This window comes from Carcharodon carcharias, chromosome 16, assembly GCF_017639515.1.
Source record: "Carcharodon carcharias isolate sCarCar2 chromosome 16, sCarCar2.pri, whole genome shotgun sequence".
Lineage (NCBI taxonomy): Eukaryota > Metazoa > Chordata > Chondrichthyes > Lamniformes > Lamnidae > Carcharodon > Carcharodon carcharias.
Window position 1 is genome coordinate 6,696,536 of NC_054482.1, and position 26,517 is coordinate 6,723,052.

General features: G+C 39.6%; 1 long non-coding RNA gene across 1 annotated transcript in view; it reads right to left on the reverse strand.

Annotated features, from left to right (window-relative positions):
* Positions 1–2,954: 2,954 nt before the first annotated feature.
* Positions 2,955–26,517, reverse strand: part of LOC121289254 — a 44,399-nt gene continuing 20,836 nt past the window's right edge. The window contains exon 3 of the long non-coding RNA XR_005945521.1: positions 2,955–3,060. This is a non-coding gene — a long non-coding RNA (uncharacterized LOC121289254). The remainder of the gene's footprint in view (positions 3,061–26,517) is intronic.

The window sequence follows — 26,517 nt, forward strand, 5'->3', positions numbered from 1 at the left end:
CATGGGGGGTGCAAGTAATTACACTATAGATTATTTTTTGCAGTGAACACATACAATACTTGTTACTGAAAGGATTGACAATTGAAAGATAATGAGAAATATTAGATGTATTGCAAACAAAGCAAGTTCTTTATGAGACTAATTGTACAGAATGATGTCTAGAATATACTTGGCTCTCAACACACCATAGTTAACAATACCTCCTGAAGAACTGTCTCACACAACAGCCCTGAGTCTTTACTTTCAATTTATTCCAGCAAGAAACAATAGGATATTGTTTCTAGTGATGAATGTCTGCTTTGTCTCATTTTCAAGTGCTTGCTCTTTTTAAATTCAGAAGCTTAACATGTTTTGATTTCTTAAGACAATAGATTCCATCTTCAATTCACACGTTAGTTTAAATGGCCAATTGTGTTAGGCATTGCACTAAAACATTCATTTGATGCTGTGATGATGAGCAGTATGCGGCTGAAAGATATTTCAGTGTAACTGGAATTTACTCTGTTCTACTATTAACATAACGCCACTACTTAAAAGTCCCATTTTCCCATGCCATGTCTGGGGAAGGGAATATAGGAGGAAATTAGTGGGGGAAATCGTGTAGCAGCTCCTAATAATTTATTCATTTTGCCAATTTCACTTTCTGCTCCTCCTCTTTTGGCAAGGTGTAAGGTAATTTTACTGCTGTCTGGTTTTTGTGATCCTTGACCCAAGTGCCCCTTCTGCATGTGTGGGTCAACACACTGAGTGAGTGTTAGAAGCCAATTCAACCACAGGGGAAATGAGCCCAACTCTGTCCTTCCTTGCCCGTTATCCACAGCATTCATTGGACAGTGATCCAGGGTGGACAACCCTGTCTAATTGCCCCTTCCTAGCCCTAAAAGACTTAAGTCAACTGTAACTGTTACTTATGCTATTCTGGACCCAAATTCCACTGATGGGGATTATTCCTCCATTCCCATCTCTCCATCGTGCTCCGAAATTATTAAAGGAAGGGGATCCAAATGACCATACAACATTAGTGCTTTGTGCCGTGCTACTAAACCTATTCCCACCTCTAATTAATAAGTGTGGGTCTGATCACTTAGGCTTGCAAAGCTCAATGTTTCCTTTAATGCGAATGAAGAAATTGGGCAGAATTTTCATACTAAGGGGTCAGGTCAAAATCAAGCTTTGTCTTTAAGTAATAATCTTGTATCTTAGATATAGAACAAATGTTTCTGTTAGATCTATATCTGTTTTAAATGTAATAATTAAACTTGACTAAGATACTTGAAAATAGGTGCTTAAAATCTGATGAGAAATCTCACCAATTGATTTTTTTTTGTAGAAACTGAGATTTAATAAGAGGATGAACCACTCCATTTTCATGTGTACTAGATATGGTAAGTTTCTTATGCTCAAGTTCAGAAAAAAAATGGCAAGATATAATATGAAGAAAGTACCCTGTAATGATGCTTTAAGGGCTTTTAACAAAAGCATTCCTCATTAGTAACATACTGTACTGGAAACCAAAATGCCAGATGTCGCCTGATTTGCCAGATGTTCCTGTTTTGAAAGAAGTCTTTGCAGAATGGCAATTGATGGCACAACTCAGGCATGAAAGGGTATTAGTACATGATGTGTTGATTTATGCAATTTGTAAACTGATGGCATCTTAATTTCTGCAAGTGCTAGTTTCTCTCTTACCTTCCCCATCTATTGCTGTTCTTTTACATGTTTGTGGACAGAGGGGGCAACATGATCCGAATGTGGGTAAATTCTGTGGTTGTCATCATCTGCAGGCGTAGTAGGGTCATTTGAGACTGCTGGGGATGCCTGTCTCTACCCTTTTGCGAGTTGCCCCAGGCTCAGGATTATGAGCTATGTCCAATAGTAGGACCAGTGATAATAAAAACAGAAAGTGCTGGAAAAACCCAGCAGGCCTGACAGCATCTGTGGAGAGAGAAACAGAGTTAAAGTTTTGAGTCTGATATGATTCTTCTTCGGAAGAGTCGTACTGGACTTAAAACGTTAATTCTGTTTCTCTCTCCACAGATGCTACCAGACCTGCTGAGGTTTTCCAGCACTTTCTGTTTTTATTTCCAACCTCCAGCGTCTACAGTATTTTGATATTTTTATTATTGGAGGACAAGTGAATTTTCAGTGGTAACAGCAGGAGAGCTAGAAATTCGAAGGACAGCAGCTGCTTAGAGGCTGGAGATCCTTCAGGAAGAGGACTTGTGTTTCCTTTTAAGCGTCCATGAGGAAGGCAACAGGAAACCACCTCATGATTCTTTTTCCCTAGTCATATTGCTCATCGAAATTTAAAATGAGAGGCTCCTATGAAGAGGAAAGCGCAGGACCGTGAGCCATGGAGTAATAAGCAGTGGACCTACCCTTAGGCGGATCACTACTTCATCATTAGCAGGACATGTTATTTTCATTGTTCGATGTAGCTTTTTCCCTCCCCCCAGTTCTTTCTTTCTCCCTTTCTCTCATTCTCACTTGCCTACCTTTTCCCTTGCTCTTTCATTCTCTGCCCACACCACCTCCTCTCCACCTTCTACCGTCTTTTCCAAAACTGGCCTTTCTGAGTCATTGTTCCTCTCCCTCTTCCTGCTCCAAGCGCCCTGTTAAAGACCTTGTTACAGCTGGGGCACTATAGAAGAGCAATCTGTTCCACAAATGATTTGGTTGTGACTGGTGAAGCCAGTCATTCAACTGAGAGCTGAATAAAGAATGCAATGATCCAGTTTTACACCGCTAAAACACTTGGTTTTCTACTTTTGAAATTTGCTGGACATAACTACTTTTCCTGCAGGGAATTTTAGCTAATAGAGGAGGATAGAATTTTTTTTTAAAAACACTGTAAATTACTAAGATTTACAATGGGAATCAAAACAGTCCTATCAGGTCTTTATTCAATTTACCCTGTAGGCAACCAACATGGAAGAATAAAAACTTACATTTTAAAAAAAATACCCTTTTCTGTTATTTTCACAGTTGTATATAGGCTCATTTCACTCTGTTCCATTATCTGGTCTCATTCCACATGCAACCTATCTTTTCGTTAGATTTCTGAAAGGAAAAAGTAAAGAGAAATTTAGTACAAGGATCAATGTTTCAGTGATTAGCACCTTTCAGCATGTTGTACTAAAAGCATATCTACAATCAATTTGTAACAAAATGGCTGTACATTAGTGTTACCCTTCCAAATAATCTGTGAATGCTGTCAATCACTGAGAAAATAACTCTGAGGAGTGTCACATTTATTGGTCACTTGTTTTTAAGTTTTCCTATCATTATGTTGCGCAGATGTCCGTTGGTATGATCATCCTGGAATGTAACAAATAAAACTGAAGATTCTTGTCCGAAAGCACTCTTCATTCAACCAGAAAAGATCCTACTAAGAATCTTCATGAGGTAGCATGGGAGCAAGAGATAGACCATCATTGCTGGATGGAGAAATCTTCCCAATATTCAATTTCCCTTCTAAGTTGGAAATTCTAGACTTTTTAGTTTATCTATCTAGAAATTTATGTTTTAAAAAGTAGCATTTTATCTCTTTCTACCTGATGTGAAAACTTTTCAGAATTCTCTCAAAATATCCACAATTATCTTGAAACTCCCACTTACAATCACAGTAACTATCTCACTAGATACCATCATGAGATGCTGAGTTACTTTATTATTACTCATTGGCTGATTGTTTGAAGTTAAGCTTTTCAATGCACTGAGCTTCATCAGAATGGAAGAATAGCAAACACCTACTGAAAATCTTCCATGTCGCTCAATCACATACCGCTTCTTTCACAAGCTTATTAAGAAACCAGTGGCATTATGATGGTTAAATTGATTGGCCTGTCTTTCAGGATTAAAGCAATGATGAATAGCATCTATGTAGTTAGTTATTAGGATAGTCAAGATGGTTCCACATGTCGAATTTGGATATCGAAGGCATGTTTCATCCACTTTTGGAAATTGACTGCTTATTACAGATACCAGCCCCCAGTGACAAAGGCAAGCAATAGTTTGATAGGTTGCACATTGATTCAATACAAGAAGCAAATACAATTCATTCAAATAATCCTACATGCTAAACTACCTTGGCCTCTAAGAGCAAAACTGTCCCAATGCCAGTATTGCTGTCTGTCACACTGTATTTGCACTATATTGTACAAAGCGTCGCATTCCGATCACTCCCTATGCAGCCAAAACCCTAACACAGCTATTTGGAATTCTAATCTACATCATGTTCATTTGACCTAACCACTAAACTATTGTCCTGCTCACCCTAAGTAGATGAGGAAACAGCTACTTAAATGCATTGCTAATAAATTAATGGGATTTTGAATCCACCAGAACGTGTTGCCACGTCAATGAAAAGTCAGTGTGTTCATTTTATTTCACAAAGGATACTAATGATAATGTGCAACGAAAGTTATTTTCTTCCCTCAGGGCAGGATAGTCCCACCTGAAATCGATAGACCTTTCGCTGGGCCATCAAATTTTCCATCCTGCCTGCGACAATTCCCACAGTGGGTGAGACCGGAAAATCCCAGCCTCGATGTTTTTATCAAAAACATTGAGGTAGCTTAATACTAGGATCAAGATCAGGAATCCTGTACTATACTAAGTGAATGTTTAGCCCTGGTGATGCAGTCATGAGTGAATACCTAAACGAAGATACTTATATTAATTTATATTAATATTTAGAATATTGTGAGCAATTTTGGGCCCCATATCTCAGGAAGGATGTGCTGGCCCCGGAGAGGGTCCAGAGGAGGTTCACGAGAATGATCCCAGGAATGAAAGGCTTAACATATGAGGAACGTTTGAGGGCTCTGGGTCTATACTCGATGGAGTTTAGAAGGATGAGGGGGGATCTGATTGAAACTTACAGAATATTGAAAGGCCTGGATAAAGTGGACGTGGGGAAGATGTTTCTATTAGTAGGAGAGACTAGGACCCGAGGGCACAGCCTCAGAGTAAAGGGAAGACCTTTTAGAACAGAGATGAGGAGAAACTTCTTTAGCCAGAGAGTGGTGAATCTATGGAATTCATTGCCACAGAAGGCTGTGGAGACCAGGTCATTGAGTGTATTTAAGACCGAGATAGATAGGTTCTTGATTGGTAAGGGGATCAAAGGTTACGGGGAGAAGGCGGGAGAATGGGGTTGAGAAACTTATCAGCCATGATTGAATGACAGAGCAGACTCGATGGGCTGAATGGCCTAATTTCTGCTCCTATGTCTTATGGTCTTATGGAGATGCTCCAAAGCCAAAATCGAAGTTTACATGGCGAATTTTAACTCGGAACATGATTCCAGTGGGAAACTGCATTGGTGAACTGATTTCCAATCCAACACAGGAAGTGGCAGAGATTTTAACCAGCAAGTTAAATGCTGTAGTCCCCTTCCTGTAGACTGCTTTGGCCACTTAATGAGTTCCAGTTAAGTGCTAGGTCTTAAGGGGCGGGAGGGGGGGGCAAGGCAATGAAGTCCAGGGCTGAGGACAACACAGATTTCCTAGTGGTGTCCAGTGAAAAATGTGTATCTTTATGTAAGAGGACCTCTTCCAGGTTTCGATTAGCTTCTGCTGAGCGGAAAGGCCAGAGTTTCTTTCCAGCTGGGCTCTGGTTAAAGTTGTGGTTCCGTTGATGCTAAAATCCCCCCATTTGCAGGTAGATCACTGAGGCTATGGCCTGCCTTAGGCAGATGCCTCCTCTAGTTGCAAAATGCTGCAGGGGAGCTTCACACTCAGGATATGAGCAGGTAAGGAACAGGCTCATTCGTAACTGCCCACCTGCCAGGTGGGTAGGAGTAAAATTCAACCCCTCCCCTTTGAGATTTTATACTGTGGATGTGGATCAAAGGTCCCAATAACTCAGCTTGTTGTGATTGAAGTTGCAGTGCTGCACAAGGTGCAAACAAGATCTGTCTGTAATGATAAATTACTGAACTAAGCCAGTGGTGACTCATTTCAGGAAAGGTTCAAATAGCAGAAGGCACAACAGATGTATTCTCTGCAGACTCCTATACATGTGCCTGTTCCCAGAGACCTCTTTGCTCCTTTGGAGCTGTGACTGCGCTCAGGTGCTGGGACTGACAGCCAAGTCAAACTGCAAGGCCTCGGGGATGTACTGGCTCCACACGGGCAGCACTCCAGAGGCACTTCAAGCAAACTCGAGACAGTGTGTCTGCGGCAAAATAAAAAACAGCAACAAGGGGCTCAGCTGCAGCCGATACCATCAAACACTGACTGTCTACAGCCCGGAGTCATTTACTAGGTGTGGGATTGCAGCAGACTGAAAATGGAGACTCACGGAAGTTTCAAGTGTCTGTGGGTTGCTGCTTTTGATAATTTTAGACCCCCTTAGTTGATCCATTCTTAGCTAATGACATTAAACTTTTGATGGTTTCAGTTTCCAACTGTGTCTTGTCCCACTTCCTGTACTACATTAAGACAGTCACTGGTTTCAGATAACCTAAACCTGGCTACAATGATGAGAGCAGATTAAAGTCATGGATTTATGAGTGGAGTTAATCCAAATAGATACTCAAAATTTACAGCTTTACAATTGAATTTCTATTTGGTTCTAAAGTGAAAAGCGGGGCAGAAAGGCTAGAAGTATAATATCTTTCTAATGGTACTCAGTTTTGATTTATGAGCCTCACAATACGATATGACTTACTTTTGAAAAGAAAAATTACATCAAAACGCAAAATAAATTGTTGAAAAGAAATGGTCAGTTGGTGACAAAAATAGAATCACTCCCTTACCTAGATTATATAAATTGCTTTGCTAAATTAAGCAACCAAACTCCTTTAGAAGTAACTCATGTCTAAGACAATTCTGTCTTTGTTTAAAGCAGCTCTCGGGACATTGAAGAAAACTATTTTAACATGGACAAAAAGCTATAAGTCATTGAAAATAGTCAATATCTGAACATTCTGGACAGGAGGTGGGCAATGGAGATGTTCTAGCTGCAGTTTTAAGACACAGGGGACTCTACTGCGCACACCCTTCATGCGAGATCAACTTTGTTATGTATCAGATCGTTGGTTTAGTGTCCAGTATTATTGCAAGCTTGTTTCTTCCTCCTTTAACAATGATGCAAAAAGAAGGTCCAAAATATTTTTTGCACTTTTTCCCTGTGTGCTAAATATATAATTCAGTTGAGAGGGGTTCTTTTTGCAGAAGTATTATCACTCAAGTGAAGCCTCTTTTAAAATACTGTGCTTGTAAATACAGATGTGCACAGTTACTCAGTGATTGCAGTTGGCTACAGCATAATTCATCAACTATTATCAACATCTGAACCAAGAGGAAGTAGCAACAATGTGAAAAATTGGACAGTCATTGAACTAAAATTTGCTTTTCTGTGTGCTTTGCTGCATCAGCTAACACCTGAGATCAAGCAGACAGTTTTAGGAATGGAACTATGTCTCTAAAGCCAAGTTTCTTGTTGCCATATATGAGAGGAATTGACTGTCTTTCCTATTGAATGATAAAGATGATGAAATGCGGGAGAGAACTTGAGCGCAGGACCGATCAATTCTGCTGATACAGTTGGTGTCACATTCACTGCAACTGAGAAGATTAAGGGCTGATGTAATCGAAGTGCTCAAGACAATGAGCAGTGGAAGGTTACTTCCGGGAGTTGGTGATTCAGCATGGAGCAGTTTTAAAATTAGGATTAGTATTGAAAGCAAAAACAGGAAGGGTAAAATGTTTTTTTTTCATGTAATGACTTGTTAGTATATTACAGGCAGTTATTGATACTGAGACATTCACTGCATTTAGGAAATTCGATCAATACTTGGAGAGAAATCTTACAAGTTTCTGGGGAAAGAGAAGGAAAATATGTTTTGGGTAGTTAGCTCCATTATGGAACCACACTGGGCAGAGTGATATCCTTCTGTACTTTAATTTCTGATTCCTTTCTGAAAATATTGTGGTGAAATTGCAGTGCACAGCATAAGTGGGTGAACACATTCAAAAATTTGTATCAGATTCCTTTGTTCAACATTTCAGTTAAAATATCTGTTAAATTAGGGGATGTATGAATCTCTGGGTTCATTTTTTTTTGGACAGTTGTATTTTTTTTCTGTAAGGGTAGTTGATGTGGGAGAATGTATTTTGTGTTAATGTAAAGTGCATTACTGTTTTCCATTCAGGACAAACTTAACAAAAACTTGTTTCAGGGAACTGGATAATGGAGTGGATTAGACACAGGCCTTAAGCCTACAGGATCTGTATTCAAATTTACTCAGGACTAAAAGTCTCCTCTCTAAGCCTGCTGTAAGGGTCATATGAGAAATAAGTTTGGTTAGTCTTGAGCTCACTCAGTGTGCATGAGCCCACAACATAAAAGGTGTCTCTAATTCAGAACTAAGAAACACTGCCATTGATTAAGACTTAAAGATGGTTGGAAATAGCACACAAAATGAAATATTTGTGCAGCAGAGACATACGTAGGCAGTTGGTGCTGAGGGAACCTCTTGGTGCAGAGTGGAGCTTTATTAGCTGTGTTATCCCTAATCTGAGAGAGGAGTTAGGTTAACATTGACAATGAGTGCCTGGATCAGGATCTCCAGCTACAGCAAGGGGGTTGGGGTGTGGAAATGAAAAGTTGTAGTTGTACAACCATTTATTGTTGTCAGAAAGGCTGTACAGTCAAGTACCTTATTCAGCAGCTTATGGTATATAATGAAAACGAGTAAGGCAGCAAATTGCCTGTTTATCAGACAAACATTGTTTTTTTTTAACAGGCAGATTGGAATTTAAGAGTAGCTCTAGGTCAGTTAATATAGTTCAGGGCCATAACTGTCATTGGAATTGCTCATTTATGCTGATGGATTGATAGTTACATGATGATAATGTAGGCTTTTAAAGGAACATTATGTAGAAGAGTTTTTTAAATGTAGTATATATCATGGGAAGCTGTGAACATGACTTGTATTCCACGGTGAGGCTAACCACAACTCACCTGCAAAATATAAATTTTATTTCATGACAAACAGATAGAACTTCAGCTACTGAAATTAAGGCATGAATCTGACAACTTTCTGGAACTTGTATTCTCTTACTTCGCCCTATTTGATCCTCTACTGCTTTAGACATGAGAGTGAGTGGATCCTTTCTGAGCCCTGACTAATGGCAATATAATATCTAGTATCTAATGAGAACCATACAGCAGGCCAAAGTTTCAAGCTGAAGCTTTCGTTGTCTGTTCAAAGGTTGGGATGGCCCCAGTGTAGCCTGAAAACTGGCAGAACTCCTTACACATTTGTATGGTTGGATTATTGCCACAAGCAGAAACCAGCACCACACACATGAATCAAAAGCCTAACTACTGTGCTACTCTCACTTTGTAAGAGATTGTCTCACTTCTTCGTTAGGAGAATTGTTAGGTAGACTTAACCAGAAACATCTAGAAACAGCCCAATCTCAAATTACCTCCTGGCCACTGGTGGAGTATTGCTGCTCATCTTTTCTGATCTTTTCTGAAGACTAAACAATTGTCCTATGAATTCTCCCACAGATTAAGCCAAAGTGATTGCAGCACCTCACTTCACATCTGCATGATTGCTGTGTTCATTTATATTCAGCAAGAGGGCCTTTTGGCTTGTCCAACCAATCACTTGAATGAATAATAATTGGTTGAAAATGCCCTCCACATCTTAGTATTTTGAAGTATCTACTGCAATAAAACAGGCCATTCAGCCCAGCAGAACTACACAGGCACAAAATGCTCCACACGCGCCCTCTCCCACTTTATCTCACCCGATTTTAGGAAATAAAATATTCCCAGGTATTCACTTTCCAAATGAAGGATAGTTTTCTGTGCGCACTGAAAGACACACCATTCCAATCATTCTGTAAGAGTTTGCTCCTGTGTAATAAACAAATGCAAGTTAAGCCTTCACCAGTCAAAGCACTTGGTGCAGTTTGAGGAGGATTTGTCTACTCTCTCTGCAGTCTTGACTTGGATTAGTTTTATCTCTCACTTGAGTTTGTTTTTAACCTGCGAGGCAGAGTAAACTTTCTCAAACCTTTAAGCTGGACAAACTGTGTGACTGATGGACTTGGTTATCTTATTTCAGTCTTGTTTGAATTTTCCTAACGTATTTAGTGAAGTGCATGATGGCCTGGGCTGAGCTCCAGCATGACGATGCTGTATCTTTTGAAGTGATATTGGTTCAAGGGCAAGGAATCTAAGGAGTAGTCTATAACTTGCAAGCCAGCTAGGACAGCCAATTATAATTCAATACCAAAGATGCTGGGGATCTAGTGATGTATCTAAAAGCTGGAAGAATATGAAGATCATTGACCAAATTGCTCTAATCTAATTGCTAACAATGGTGAGTAATTCAAATCCCAGGGACTAAATTATGGTCAGAATAAAGAAGCAACTCTGATTTACTTGTTACACTATATGTGGCATTGTGGAACAAGTTCCCACAGAAAGCTGTTGAAACAAATGATGTTTAAGGACTCAGGAGGTTATTAAGGGTTTCCCCCGCCCAAAGTCAATGGACCTTTTCCTGGTCTGTCAAATTGTCCGCCCCTCCTGCGATGATTCCCATGGCAGGCGGGACCGGAAGGGTTAGGCCATATATCTGGAGAAGGCTCTTGAAGGTTTCTGGGGTTTATTTCTGGGCAGATCCTCGGTCTGGTCCATTGGACCTTAAAGAGGAAAGTGATGTGACCTGGCTCTGCCACTTCTCTGGGAAACCCATAGCTCTACTGCTAAAGTTCCTGTGGAGAAGTGGGAGAATTCTTGTGGTAATTCATGCCCTTGTGTTATGAAATAATGGGTTCCATTCCAGTTTTTGGTGAAAGGTCATTATGTTCAATCTAATTTCTGTCTTTACTAGGAAAAGGACTTTCTAAAAAAGCAGCTTCCTTACTGACCATTGTTGCTACACATTTTGGGGGACACAAGGAGGACCATCTTTCCTTGAATATAGATAGTTGGCCCAGATTCAAATGCAACATCGACGTGGTCAGTTTTTCTTGCAGGAAATTTACAAACCCACGTACTTTGTGTGTCTCACATTGGGATGATACAGATGGAAGATTAGTAAATGTACATCAGGATTTTTGAGAACAGGGATGGTTGCACAAGTGAAAAGGCCGATGCGACACAGAACTATGGAAAAAATAGAAAATCAAATGAAGCAGAATGCACACTGAGAAAAGACCTTCAGTCAGGCTAAACAAGCCACAGGTCAGGCTTTAGGGAAGTCAAATAATTTTGGGGTACCAGGAAAATAAAGAGAAAAAAGCACCCTTTGGCAGCTTTTATCAAAGAGATTGTAATTGAGCAACGAGGTGAAGAGCAGTTGACAAAAGGTGTTCATTAAAATGTCACATTCTGCATTCTTCTATTCCTTTGCAATTTTGACTTGATTTTGCATAGATTATAGAAAATATTAATGGAAAGCAATATGTAATGATAAAACCTTTTGTGCGTTAAGGTCACCTTTGTAGTAGTCTCTTGCAAGGCCTTAAAATGTTTTTAAATCTCCCAATATTTATTTGTGTGTAAGGGGCCAGGAAGGTGATTTGTTCCAGGACTAATGCTACTCTAATTTGACCAGTAGGAAACATGCAAATTCAGTTCATGGCTGATGTTTCCCCTGACTATCCCATTCTTATATGCAAGATATCTGGTCTCCGCTTGGCACTCCATTGTAACGGCTCAGAAAAGATTAACGATTCATCAATTTGGGAAGCAGGGTTGCATGCCATGCTGTGTAGACACTGCAATGTGATGCATCGCTACTCTATCTATGCCCTGTTATGTTCTTAATCCTTTTCTACCACGAGGAGTTAGCATCATTAACGGTTGGAACAGTCTCTGTAAACACCTCCAGCCATGCAACACTCCAAGAACTCCAAGTTCATTCAAGTTTGGCCTCATGTGCACTCCCAACTTCCTTTGCCCTGTCATTGGCAGCCATGCCTTCAGATGTCTAGACTCCAAGCTCTGGAATTCCCCCCCCCCCCTAAACTATGAGTGTCTCCAACTCCTTTAAGACCTTCTTTAAAGCCTACCTCTTCGATTTGATTTCAGTCACTTGTCCTTATGCCTTCTGCTTTGACCCTGTCAGCTTTTGTCTGATTAGTTTCATGTCAATTGTCTTGCTACATTTTGCTCCGTTAAAGGTGCTACATAAATTGCAAGTTGTTGTTGGAAGGTGCACAAATATTGTGACCTTTCAGTCTTTGCTTTTCACATAGGAATGAACAGTAGTAGTTTCTGAGTGACAAATGTTTTCCTCACAATGCCTTCTGTAAATCTTCTATTATCACTCAATAGCCACAGGAACATTTTGCCACTTCATTTCAACGTTGTATTTCAGAATTGTCCTGCCAGAGACCTATGTTTCAAACATGCCTCATCCAGGTTATGGGTGGAAGTGTATCATGAAGACAACATGTGTGTACAATGCTATTTAAGAAATATGGAAGCCTGACTCCTTAATGGAATATAAAGTGAAAACGAAAAGGAGGAATGGGTAGACAAATGGGGAATTGATTTGTGCATGATGGAGTTACAGTGTAAAAATACATGGTTTATATGCATTTAAAAATATACTAAAATGTAATTATTGGGTTGCAGCTATCCCAGAACATCAGGAACTTGTTTGAAAAAAAGGCGACTAACTTTAAGATTCTATTTTTTGAGATGGAATCAATTTACTTCCCAGTGTTTTTATCTTTTTTTTAGACCTCCAACCAAAACATCCTTCTCTAAGATTTCTGTCACTCTCCTGTCAATGTTACAGTGGGAGATCGAGGAAGTTTGTGAAGATCCTTGCACAATCCCCTTGGTCTACTAAATAAGACGTTTGCACTGACTTCGTACTGAGCTCTTTCCAGAGCAACTGTTGGTGCCGCTCCATCACTGTTCAGCATAGACTGCTGACAGATTGGAACCGGTGACTTTTATCAGGCTTATTCCTTTTCTGGAAGAAAGGGCTTACCACAGCTGTGCCTCATACTATTGGAAACAGGCAGAAATAGCTCTGTTGGTGCTCAGGGCTGTGCACCAAGATTTGCATCCATCTGTTAGCAGTCAGGCAATTAGGTAGCCCTATGTGTCTATACTCTGTTTTGAATATGGTAAATTGTATTGATTATTCCAAGTATAAATGCAAGTGAGGTGAAATTAGACCTGAGTGGGGATGTCGAATAGGTGAGTAGTTTTTGTTGCACATGTTAAGTCACACCCGATATTCAGTTCTCTTCAAGTCAATGACCTGAATGTCTGGCAGGCTGGATAGCAGGCCATCAATGCAATACTGTCGCTTTTGTGTCCTGGCCCAAGTCTAATTTCATGTCCTAGTTTTTGGGAAGCAAATTTAGAATTGGATGTGGCATCAAGTGAAGCTGCTTAATATTTGCCAGGATCTGTCATAGGGTTGTGCTGACTTTATTTAGTTAGGTACTTAATTAAAATGGTGGGGCTCGGCAACTGATATATAAATATCAATGAGTTAAAACTTCTGGAAAACACCCCTCCCAAACTTGGTTTGAGTGGTGGTCTTTCGGGGCAATGCAGAATAGGCAGAAACAAATCAGCAGTCTACTTTATACATTACTGATTTCTCTTTTCCATTGAATTAAATGGGAGATGAGATCAGGCAAGGTATAAAAGGAGCTACTGTGCATTATCACACAAGACCAGTCTCCCCCACCACGCCACCCCTCACTACACATTTCACACATATTTCAAAGTGTGACTGTTTAGATGCACAAGGATACAAAAGTGGTTCAGCACACATCAGAAAGAGTCAGAATTAACCAATGTTAGGAAACCCAGTAAGGAATCTTTGAAACTGGAAGCTTTGGTTGCTATGTTTTCTGCATTTTATTTCATTTCCTCTGGTACCTCTACTGTCCCAACTGATGCATACTTTATACTTTGTGCTGTGGTAGGGAGGCTTGATGCACAAATCTCTGAAAAATTGGCTGACTTTCAGGCATTGTCTTTCATTCCTAAGAAGTTTTCTTTTGAAAATTCTGAAATAGAATGTGGTCACATGCTGTTTCTTCTAGCGCACGGAGCAAAATGCATTTCACAGGTGATTCAGTTTTCCCGATATATTCCAGGTGAGGCAAGTCTGAAACATTGCATTCTGGCAAGGTAATGTTTGAAATTCTGGACCTTTGGAACAAAAAGGTGAAATGTTTTGGTGGCTACTGAAGGAATGTTAATCACACACTGATACCAGTATTAACATACAGAAAACATGCTGTGTATACAGCACTTCCAGAAAAAGTGTCTCCTAGAACTAACACTGTTATTATCACAGCCCCCTGGCCATGTTACACATGAATGAAACAGGGCAGACATGTTTAGACGTTCATCGCTCTGGAATGAAATGATTCAGACGCAGTCATTGTATTTAGTCAGAATGCAGCCTTTTCTTACAATGAGGTCTGACAGCAGGGAAGGCTATGAATTCTGTAGGCCACTGGCTGATGGTGGTGCTTGATAACTGGTTCTAATTGTGGGAGAGAATTTTAAGCATTTTGATTTCCCTCCATAGTCCAGTGAAAACAAGGCTTTGTGAGCTTTTTTTATTATCATTCATGCAGTGTACAGATAACAAGATGCCAGTTGCTAATATCAGTCACAAAAGCGAGGTGCCTTCCAAACCTAAAACCCAGCAGTCACCTCGTTCCTATTTATTTTCAATTGCAGAGCCTTGTCAAGTTGTCCTGTAGCACTGTATGTGTAACATGCTACCAATTAATACAGCTTTCCTGCCTTTAGCTCGTACGTCAAAGATGATTTACAATCATAATGGTGAGTAAGCAACCGATAAATTCCATCACTGAGTATTTTTTGTTAAAAACAAAACTGGAGATTTGACAGATTTTGTGCACTCAAGTTGAAATGTGTTTCCTTGGTAAGTTTCTTCCAGAATTTAATTTTTACATTGTAACCATAGTAAATCTTCAACCTGCTCCTGGTAAAGGTGTTGTTATATATTATGTCTGGTGTATATTATTAAATTGTGTAGGGCACATGTGATTGGGAGCATAATGCAGCCCTTTTTTTGTGATATCTTTGATTTATGTTGCAAAAACCATTGATGTGTTCTTAAATGGTGACCTTGGTGTTTTCATGTCACAAGGAAGCAGAAAGGTATTATTACAGGTTGATCAGGTAGCGCTGAAACCTTATTGTTCTCCCGTAGCTCTCAGCCTATTGACCATCAATCATTGGGGTTTATTGGACCCTTGTACATTTATAAATCTTATATTTGAAAATATAATCCAGTAAATGCTCTACAGCTTTTGTGGATTGGTAAAATAGGAAGACTAGAAATGACGTGACCCAGTGAACAGAGCAAAAGCAAGCACCTACAATGTGCCTCAGAGGAGAATGGCAAAGTTGATTTCTGCATTGCCAATATTTTCACTGATTATTCCTAGCAACACTATTTCAGTTTGTAAACTGATAGTTGTCACTGGAATAGTATATTCAATTCTGGACACCACACTTTAGGTAGGGTGTTGAGCTTAACCATGGTAATTGTGCAAGAAACGAACCTAAGCTGCAATATAAGAAGTTGCATATGCAACATCATTAAAACTCAGCAGTACACTGAAAAAGATAAGACACGACTCGAGTGTGCCATTATGGGTTTGTGGGGCCAGCAGGAATGCAACTCATTTGAAGCCAGTAGGTGCTGAAACCTTTCCAGCTCATACAGCTGGAAGACTTAGTGGCTGCCTCACAAAGGGTTGGAGAGATGTCAACCCCACCCCCTCACACCTCACTGGACTGTTGTATTTCTAAGGTAAGTTTGCATTAAACAAACAATATCACACATGGCTGGTAAACGTAGGTTTGGTTTATTTGAAAATGTAGTACAGGATTGCTCAGTGGACAGTTACTATAAAGATTCAACAGCTATTGCTAATAAGAAAGTACAGCTGCAATTCCTTCACACCACATGCTGCTAGCTAAACTGAAAGCTCCTCTGAGCAACGTTTGCTGCTCACATGGTTTGCATCCTGGCACCTTACTCATTAGCATATTATCACTTAAAGCGATATCACAACATGGGCCAATGGAGCTCTGTCACTTGACGCTCTATTTAAAGGGGTTGTTTCATTTTTTCCCCTCAAACATATGACCTGTTTTGAGGGGTTCAGGTCAGATCCCTTGCTCCGACCCTTTGATGGAGTGCTTCTGAAGGCTGCTATTCCCTCTCTCTTAATGGTCTCCAGTACTTTGGCAGCTTCCTCCTGAGCCAGCGAAATGGGAGCTCTCAATCCACCTCGACTCTACCTGCTTGGTGTCAGAGATCTTCAAAGGGGCACGCAGTGGGTTCACTCCTAATGAGAAATTCCCAGGGTTGGCTAGAACCCAGAGTAACCAAAACTCGATCTACTCGACTTCCATCAGAGGTACAATGCATGCCTGTTGGTACTCTAAAGGAAATTTGGGTCTAATAAGTTAAGTGTAGTTTAATCTATAAGTTTGACATTGCATCAATTAACCCATTTTTTGCATGGAATAAATATACTAATGAGAGAAATACACCCAATTACGTATGTTGCATATATCTCCAACATGATTTGTTGCCGTTAGAAACTAAACTACCAGAGGCTTGAATTCCTGGAGATTCATCTTGTGATGACACATTGAGATCTGTTGGATTTAATACCATGATTCAAGCTTTGGCGGGAAGGGTAGAAACAAACAAAACACCATCACTACCACCCTGAATTTGTCCAGAAACAGCTCATTTCTCAAAACAAATAGTACAGCTCAGAGGAAAGCACTTCCCACCAAATTGGATCTAAATCCAGAAATTTCCCAAATTGTTGATTCGGCACGCGAATTAAAATGGCAACCTAAAATGGGCTCCAAAATGGTAAGCTTGATTCAATGGAGATCCAGTACTTACCAGGAAAATTCTGGCAAGCATTATCAGTGCTTTTGATTTCTCTCAGGTGCTTTCACGGCTGAAAAGAATTGTGGTTTTGGTGGAAATCATTATTCCGAGCAAGGGCTTGGAGGGAAATCCATTTATTAAGTTCAATGCAAAAGGAATTTTGAGTTGCTGATGTGACCAGCAACTCTCCACGGAAAGACAACACCAGAACGCAAATTATCCTGCTGCTGCAGCATGGAGGAGAATTAAAAATGGATGAAGATCACTGCTCTGACAGATGAAATGAAATATGACCATTGTTAATGGTTTAAAGATTTTACAGAGAGGCAACAGGACTGCAAGTTGCCACTCCTGGAATGGAAATTATGTTGTGTCATCTCCAAAACCTGCGAAAGACACAAAGTCTGGCCTAACAATTCCCAAATCCAACTTTCACAAAACTATAAAGCTTTTAGATTTCAGCAACCGTAGATTCTTAAAAAAATTGTGTCTGCTGTGACCATAGGCTAAATTGTTGTGACATAAGGCAATCTGCCCAGTTTTATTCCTCACTATTTTTTCCCTATTTTCCATTTTTGTCATACTTCAATTAGTCATAAACAATGAATTCCACCTGAAAAGGAATTCCTTCACTATTCATCGATTTTTCATTCAGTTACATTGAGGGCAAAAAACATTCATCAAGATACAGCCACCATTACACCTCCTCACTCTACTGCTACATAGCAGATAAAACAAAACTTATTGTTTCTCATATGCACTTGATTTTAATAGAAATCCTCTCTTTCTGCAGAACTCTCCACCCTTCCGCAAGTAGAATAACATATCTTACTGGAAGCCTTTGAACTTTCTGAACCTTCTCCTGGTAAGCAACTGGTCTAAGTGTGCATTACATTATTCATCAGCATCCTAAGACTAAAATATTGAGGAGCCATCACAGCTTTAGCAGGGGAATTGTTCAGGAGTCACTGTGCAAACATCTTGCCTTCCTCCTCCTCCTCCTCTCTCCTCAAGCTTACATGAAAAACTATTTGCTGGAGCTTGTTTGTATCCTAGCTGCAATACCCAGTGTTACATTCTTGACAGCATCTTTCCAATCTTGAGCAGCTTTTTCCTTGCAGCCTGCACAGTCACCCTGCACAGGACTGAGATAAGTGCAAGAAATGCATTGGGGAAAGTGTTGCAAAGTATCCAGACTTGGGCTGATAAGGGGCAGATAACATTTGTGCCACACAAGTGCCAGGCAATGACTAGCTCCAGCAAGAGAGAATCTAACCATCACCCCTTGACATTGAATGGCATTACTATTGCTGAATCCCTCACTATCAACATCCTGGGAATTACCGTTGCCAGAAACTGAACTGGACTAGCCATATAAATACTGTGGCTACAAGAGCAGGTCAGAGGCTGGGAATTCGGTGGCAAGTAATTCACCTCCTGACTCCTCTAAGCCTGTCCACCATCTACAAGGCACAAGTCAGGAGTGTGATGGAATACTCTCCACTTGCTTGGATGAGAGCAGCTCCAATAACACTGAAGAAGCTTGACACCATCCAGGACAAAGCAGCCCGCTTGATTGGCACCCCATCTGCAAACATTCACTCCCTCCAGCACTGATAAACACTAGCAGCAGTGTATACCATCTACAAGATGCACTACAAAACTCACCAAGGATCCTTAGACAACACCTTCCAAACCCATGTCTACTACCATCTAGAAGGACAAGGGCAGCAAATAGATGGGAAAACCAACACCTGAAAGTTCCTCTCCAAGCCACACACCATCCTGACTTGGAAATATATCGTTTCACTGTCACTGGGTCAAAATCTTGGAACTCCCTTCCTAACAACACTGTGGGTGTACCTACACCACATGGACTGCAGCGGTTCAAGAAGGCAGCTCACCACCACCTTCTTAAGGGCAATTAGGGATGGGCGTTAAATGCTGGCCCAGCCAGCGACACCCACATCCCATGAATGAATTTTCAAAAAAGGAGAAAAGGAAGTGAACTGGGACAGCAAGAAGGAATAGAGAATGGGAAAATTAAAATAGTAAAAAGTGACAGAGAGGGTAAGGAAAATGGATGTGCATAGGTGGCTTATCTATGATGTACGAATTCCCAACACTTTTTATTTTGACACCACTGTAACACAGGAAATAGGCAAAGGAAGGTGAGAGAGATTGACACTGTTGGAAGGAGAGAAGGAAGAAAGATCATTTTGAAGAGAGGACTGAGTAAATTGGCAGTGGCATAACTATTTGAAATGACAGGGAGAGGGAAATACAGACAGACAGTAAAAGAGAGACATCCTTTTGAGTGAAGCCAACAAGAGACAGGTACTGATACCTAGTTATGGGTAGGGTTTGAGCTTGAGGCAATGGCTGGGGTCTGATCCTGAGGCAAAGTGAAGGATCAGGCACTGAGTATTAAGCAAAGAGAATGGGTTTGGAGAGTTATTTTAAAACCGTGCCGCGGGGGAATTCACAGGCAATATTTTTGCTTTGGGTTCATTTTTATATTCCTCGAACTTTTTCAAACGAAATGCAAAACAACTCACCTGCAATTGAAAAAAGACTTAGGCGGTGCTGCATTATTAGCTTAAAGAAAGAAATAAAAGTTTCTATTCCACCGAAATACCTTGGACATTTTATTCGTTGAAGGCAGCTGAGGAGTATGAAAAGAAGATGAGGGGGTTGTTGCTGCACAGACAGACTGTAATGAGAGACTGGAGAATATGCTGAGGTTTTATTGTGACTGCAAAACATCTGCAAGTCTGTAATTTAAATACCATTATTAGGACAGCAAAGTAGAAGGACACAAGACTAGTAGTGGTATGACAGAGCTTGCAGTCCCCACTTAGATATCTGATCAAATTGGTGCCTGTGATTTTACAGTAAATTAAATAGATATTGTTGTCACAGTGTCTGCTGTTCTGTCACTGAATAATTATGTCTGTCAGATAATGAAGAGTTATTTTAAGTGAAGCTCATCACATGCACCCATTTTCTTTGCTTTCCTTCACACTGTAAATTATTTCTCTTGTGACATCTCCTTGATTAGTTTAGATCATACTGACCAAACTAAGATTATAAAGTAGGTGCAAATCATTTCTTTCCAATTTTAGATCAGCAATGCACTGCTTTGTCAACTCTGGTTCTTTCTAGCTATGTCCAACTACATACACTGGTGAAAATGCAATTATGCCATTTAGCAAATTTTCCCTGTTTAAATGAATGCCACCTTATACATTTTCTTGGGTTATTTGAATTATTCTTGCCCTCATATCGCTTTAGGCTATATGTTTATTTGACACCATGTAGTATTAGCCGCTCCTTCAACATTAGGATCATAGGGACAAGTGTGGGCCATTCAGCCCCTTATGCCTGCTCCACCATTCAAATAGATCATGGCTGATGCGTCCTGCAACTCCATTTAATGACCTAAGCTCCATCCCTTGATCCCTTTTCTATTAAAATTCACTCAATCCCAATCTTTAAACCTCCAATTGTCCTAATATCTGTAGCCTTTGGAGGAGAAACTTCCATATTTCTACTACCGTTTCTACTCATTACTTAAGAAAAAAGGAAATTCTTATTTATTTTTATACATCAGACATCTCAAACACTCCATGGTCACTGTTATTATGTAGACAAATGTGGCAGCCAATCTGCACACCACAAACAAATAAATCCTTGACCAGCTGATTGTAGTCATGTTAGTTAAGGAAGGAATCTCTCAGGGCACCCGGAGAAGTCCCTGCTCTCCTTCCGCACGTGCAATGGGATCTTTTACATCTAGCTGGAAGACAGGGCCATGAGTTAACATCGTATCTGCAAATCAGTAACTCAAACAGCACAGCAGTCCATCTGTACTGCATTGAAATGTCAACCTTGATTATGGGCTCAAATCTGTGTCGGGCTCAAATCCAGCACTTCAGACTCAGATGCAAATGTGCTACTGGCTTCTTCAGCCTAGCCATCCTTCGTGAGATTCTAGGCCTTTGAATTGTGACTGCATGGAAAGTGTCTCTGATTTAAAAAGAAATCAATTTATCTTGCCCCACCTCCAGGCATTCAGTCTGATTTAAAGACGATGACATGGTTTACTGTATGAAAACCTCAAGCATACTAATTAAATGACAATGATGAATAAGCAACGTCTGAAAGCTCTTTCTCTGAGAACTGTCTCTAAGTAAGCATTTTATAGCTTTGAGTGCAGTAGTAGTCATCGGGTTTATTTTCTGCTGTTGTATCAAGGGAACACTAAGTTCCACAGACATATTAGGTCATAACCACTTTTAAAGTCAATTCATTGTCTTTTCCAATGTTGGTTGCTTGTCGAAAATCTTCTCAAAAGAGAATAGTGAACCATGTGTATGACTTTGAGCATTATAATTTGTTTGAATTGATTTTTTCATGGAAGTTTTGATTTGCCAGTAATTGTTGCCTCTCATAAGTATGCATATGTTAAAATAACTAGAAGCAAAGGCTATCTTTTTAATATAAATTTCTAATCAATTGTCTATAATTAATATGGGTTAAAGTTTGCTGAGCCTCAAGTTTTTGAAAACCCAGGCAGTCTGGGGATATTTCTGAGACAGGAGAAACCAATCACAGAGAAAGGACACATTCAGCATGAAAAGTTTGAGTCTAGGCTGTTCTTCTGGGAAAACCATTCGATACCTTGTTTAAAAGTGCCTTTGTGTTAGATCTTTTGAAAATGGCCATGGAATTGGAGCATTTAAAACCTTCGTCAAGTCCTGATGTTATCATATCACATTTATTGGAGGTAATGTTGGTAATTACTGTACACCGAACACATAAGAGCTTTCTGGCAGCCTTACAATACTTTGCATGCAATTTAATCCTGCATTTTCAAGCCAGTGATGGATGCCAACAGGCTTCCCTGTGCCCACTAAGTGCTTGCTGAAAGTGTATTTTAAAGTCATTTAATTGCTAATATACACATTCACAGTGAACTGCTTTCTAATTTTCTGGGGTAAGTTACAACATAGTTTTGAAGTTTTGCTCAATTTCAAACAGTTGATATAAGCAGCCAACTATCGTGAATGCTACATTTGTTTTGTTTTTAAAAAAAAAGCTATAGTTATTTTGTGAAGAAGTTATTGATGTGGTTGGAGTTGTTCTTGTTATTAAATGATTGTGAATGATGTCATAACTCATTGGTGAGGATGTTCCCAGTGAATTATATAGTGCTTTGATAAAAAATGGGTCTCATGTTTAACATAGGATTTGAATTAGAGGTGTTAATTGGCAATTTGTTCCAAACCAGTTCATTTATTTTTTTGTGAGATTCATATTGTGGATGAGCTGTGATTTCAATGCTCAGCATTTGCCTCAGAGGAAAAACATTGGTTAATATTAGAAGATTCAAAGGTTTAGTGTTCCAGATCAGGTGATGCACAGATTGTCACCATTTGTTGTGTCATCATTGACAACTGAAGTTACAAATCCTTTCTACGGTGCCATTGTTGAAGAATTTTGCCCCATGTTCTGCCTAACATTTATTCTACAGGTGAATGGTCTGTTTGTGATGCTACACTTATAGGCCAGAATTCTTAGCTCAGCATGTTCGACCCAACCGAGTGTGAAATGACATGCGATGATATCGGCCAAGCGAGCTGATGTCATCGTGCAGTCGCACAATAGTTTGGTCAGTGGGTGTGCTGCTCTCCGGCAGTGCGCCCTCTGACAATTAAGGCCATTAAGTTATCAACTGTCCTGAATTTTTCACTGCCTGTTCAACCCGGGCAGGCGAAAAGACCAAGTGGTCTTTGCATTTTTTTGGAAACCTTAACCATGGGCAGGAGTGAGGCTTCCAAAAGCAAATGCAAATGAAATTAAAAACTTTAATTTTGAATTAAAACACGTCCCTGCTCATGTGACAGAATCACTTGAGGGGACATCTTTTATTATTTTTTTCTGCTATTTAATATTTTTTTCAATATATTCTTCATCTCCCTAAGGCAGCTCCATGCCTCAGGGAAATTATTCAGCACTCTTTCATGCGCATGTGTGAAGTGCACGCTAGGCTTGCTCACCCTTCTTCCCCTGCCAGCACAAGCAGTGCTCAGTGCTGTCGCTTGTGTATCATGCTGCTCGGGACTTAATTGGCTCACCGGCGTAAATCGCGGTGTGCTGTGAATCATGGGCGGCAGTCAGCTACTGGACCACCCTCGTCCGCCTCTATCAATCCCGCACGCCAAGGGCAAAGTTCTGCCCACGATGCCCAAAATTTAATGGACAGTAGTCATGGTACAACAATAATGGAGTGGGACCTGGCAAATTATTAGGAGTTGATTCATCCCCCGGGAGATTTAGAGAGCTTCCTATTTTTGAAATCACAGTTTATACATCATATGAATCTTAGAAAAATAAACTGATTTTGAACAAATTGCCAGTTAATGTCTATAAATCAATACTCTTTTGTTGAACACGAGGCACCACTTTTATCAAAGCAGCCCGTAGATTATGTAATTCACTGGGAATATTATCACAAATAAATGATATCATTCACAATCAGTCAAAAGGAATAATCCCACCCTACTATTAGCTTCCTGATAACAGAACACAAAATTATGTTGCAAATAAAGCATTCACAATAATTGGCTGTTGCATCAACTGTTCAAAATGGAGAATACTTCAAAATTATGCTGTAAAGTACCAGGGAAGATTAGAAAGCGGTTCACAGTGAAAAGTGTAACTGAATGTGTATATTAGCAAATAAATGGCTTCCAATAAAGTCATAGGATCTTTTGCTTCTAGCTGAACAGGGAAATGAGCCATGGTTTAGACTCTTATTGGTAAAAAAGGCCAACTTTGACAATGTAGCACTCCTTTGGTACTGCATCAAAGAGCTATACACACTGCATATACATAGACTGTTATATAGATGCCTGTGGTTTAAAAGTAGAATGTACCTGTTGTCATGTCCCAGCATATAATGAACTTTCAGTCAAGGCGTTTAAAAACTGGACAAATGATCTATTAAAATGGCTGCTGCAAATCATATAACCTTAGGCATTTTGAGCTTCAGGCAATCCTAAGTCTCAGTCAAATACCTAATAAAATATGGACATTCACAGCCATCTAAGGAATTCATACATCCCTTTGTTTAAGGATAGATCAACAAAACAGGACTATAAAGTTCCAGTCAATCTGACTGTTTCACTCTGGACAAAAGGGGACATCAAAATTCAATGTTTGTAAGATGGGTGTAAATTGATCCTATCAACCTTCCATTCTATCATGACAGTTTTCTCATTCAAATTAGATTGGGTGAATTTCAAGGTGTCAACTGACAGCACAGGATGACTAGCATAAGCATAACACTACCCTTTGTTTGGAAAAATGACTGAACTCGTTAAAGTCACATGATAAAGGAACCATTTTGTTGTCTGCTTTTAAAACCAGCAAGAAGCTACTTGCAGACAGAGAGTTCCACTGAAAGCCATCGAACCAGCTGCAAGTCATCTAAGCAGCCAAGGTAATAAACAGCAATACCTTGGAAGTGGGAGATTCTGACAAAGAGACAGACTCCCCAGCCTGTTCCAACTTCAGGTTCAACTGCGATCCAAACTCCTGGAAATGCATCTACAAGAAACCTCGTGGCTTACTAAGAATTCTTTGCTTTACCAAGACCTTAACTTCAACTAAAGCATCAACGACGTCTAACAAAGTTCAAACCTGCCAAGAAAGAGACTCAGATATTTACAAGCTGTAACAGTATATTACCTTCATCTGTATCTAATTTTTATGTAAGTGAGAATGTGTGTGAGATGAGTATTGAGCTGTTGCGTCAAATTTAGGGTAAGTGGATAATAATAATAAATAACCTTTATTTTTTAACTCTCAAAAGGCTTGCTGTTGGTATTATTTAATTTGGCCACTCACTCTGAGGGTAAGAAAATACTCACCTCTTTAAGGCAAACATACTGATTATGGGCAGTAAAAGGTAACACACAAATTCTGTCTGTGACACTATATAACACTGCCCTGAGAAGTATACATGTAAAGAATGTTACAAAGTAAATTCTATGTGGGTAATACACGAAGGGAACCATGGCTGAAATGGATTCCTTCAGAGGGATGTGAAGGTACAGTCATTTACAGCTCTCTCACTGTCCCATTCACACACACTGCTACATTTGTAAAACAGGAATGTTCAAGCTGGTCACTACTGTTGTATTTATATTTATAATTTCCTCATGGGGTGTGAGTGTCGCTGGCAAGGCCAGCATTATTGCACATCCCTTCATTATCCATAACAAACCTGTATGTATCTTGTTTAAAAGATAAATGAAGATTTTTAAAAAAGCCCCTTCACATCAGTCACAGGCTTCAATAGATCCACCAGCACCTTTCACTTACTTCTTTTGAAAACATTACTTTTTTTAGATTTAATGAGAAAACAAATCTTAATGTGATTACCATTTCACATGCAATCGAAGGTACTACCAGACAGTAAATTAATTGACTTTTAAATAAAACCAAATTGACATTTTCTTGAGAAAAATAATCATTTTTGTTTGTAAATTACCTGCAAATACCATCAGCTGTTAGGTGGAATTAACAACTTCTTGCTTTGCTCTTCTAGAATGTTGGCCCCTTTCAATCATAATTATCTGGGGCCAATATTTTGGTGAATGAATGACCTTCATTACTGGACCCTGCTAAATAACATCCACTGGCATCTTTATTAATCTCTATATCTTCAGTGAGTTAAAAAAACCATAGGTTCAATTTTAATAATAATGATATATTTGTGCTAACAAAGGACATGGGTTCATGTGTCAGCAAATGAATTAATAAATGTGACATTAAGGTCACGTCTGTTCCCACTAAAGAATCTGACAAAATAGGAGTAATTTTTTTCCTAAAAAGGTATTTTCTAAAATTATTTTTCTGATACTGCACTCTGTGGGACTTTATTTTTCCTTTTTTTTTTAAAAGTTAGCAAATTATAACTATTGGAATTTTTTGCAGAGAATTCATACTCCACCAACTCCCACCGCCACCCCCCACCCCCACCCCCCACCCCCCCCCCCCCCCCCCCCCCAGCCAACCCACCCCCACCTCCACTTTTCCCACTCATTTCAAAAGTTCAGAATGAACCACGCATCCCTGTGATATTTGTCAGGTTATTTCTTCATCCTTGTGCCTAAATTTATATCATCTGAAAAGAATCATAATTTATGCTCTTGTTTAATCTGAAACCTACAAATTCATTTTAAGGAAACTTTGTAAACTCAACATTTAAAATGAATTGTTTACTTGGTTAATTCCTTTTGATTTTTAAAAATAATATTTAAATTTTGGGCACTAATGGCAGCATTAGGGTCATGGGTAGACAAGATACTAAGCCCACAGGGCAGAGAAACTTAACTAATAAGTAACGTTGACATCAGATTGTTGAAGCACCTTTATTCAGTTCCATTCCTCATTTCAGTCACAGCAACTATTTCAAATAGCTGGAGAAAATTTTTGTTTGTTTTTAAATTTTATACAGGTATAAGTCCTTGGTCTCCAAGTCTCTCCTTTATCCACAACACGGGTGTGAAATCATTAGTTTGGTATTCCAGTTG